Below are 560 nucleotides of genomic sequence, written 5' to 3' on the forward strand. Positions count from 1 at the left end.
CGCTCCTCGCACCCTCCCGCCCTCCCTTCCCCATCTCCCTCCCTGCCTGCTCCTGCCGCCGCCTCCCTCTCCCTGCCGGCTGGGTGCTGAAGTTGGGCGGATGGCAGCGAAGCCGCTGTGCTAGGGACCAGCCGCACCAGCCCTTCCCGGGATCGCTCAGCGCCAACTGCACGCAGCCGGGCGGGGGTGGGTAAGGCGCTCTGCTTTTATTTAAGCCTAAACCGTGTTAAACGGCATCAAAATGTCTGCTTTATACTGGTGCACGGAGGTGGAGGGACAAGGGGGGGAGAAACACCAACCAGACGTGGAGGAGGAAGAAGAGGGAGAGAGACTAGAGGGAGGATGGATGGAGGGCGGTAGAGTGCGGTAGTAAATGCATTTACGGGGGTCCGGCCGTGTGTCAGCGTGTATCCGTGTGTGTGTGTCCGTGTGTGCCTGTGGAACAACGGGCGGCCGCGGCGCCGAGGCTGCAAGGTGGAGGGGTGTGTGTGTGTGTGTGTGTGTGTGTGTGTGTGTGTGTGTGTCTCCCTGCGCGCGATGCACAAGGGAGGGGGGAGAGG

General features: G+C 63.0%; 1 protein-coding gene across 1 annotated transcript in view; it reads left to right on the plus strand.

Moving 5' to 3' along the window:
• Positions 1 to 44: 44 nt before the first annotated feature.
• The window catches only part of RGS17 (regulator of G-protein signaling 17), a 71,449-nt gene continuing 70,933 nt past the window's right edge, over positions 45 to 560 (plus strand). Inside the window, exon 1 of the mRNA XM_009999958.1 lies at positions 45 to 190. The gene's annotated coding sequence lies outside the window, so the exon portion shown is untranslated. The remainder of the gene's footprint in view (positions 191 to 560) is intronic.

This window comes from Chaetura pelagica, unplaced genomic scaffold (assembly GCF_000747805.2).
Source record: "Chaetura pelagica isolate M959 unplaced genomic scaffold, ChaPel_1.0 scaffold135, whole genome shotgun sequence".
Taxonomy (NCBI): domain Eukaryota; kingdom Metazoa; phylum Chordata; class Aves; order Apodiformes; family Apodidae; genus Chaetura; species Chaetura pelagica.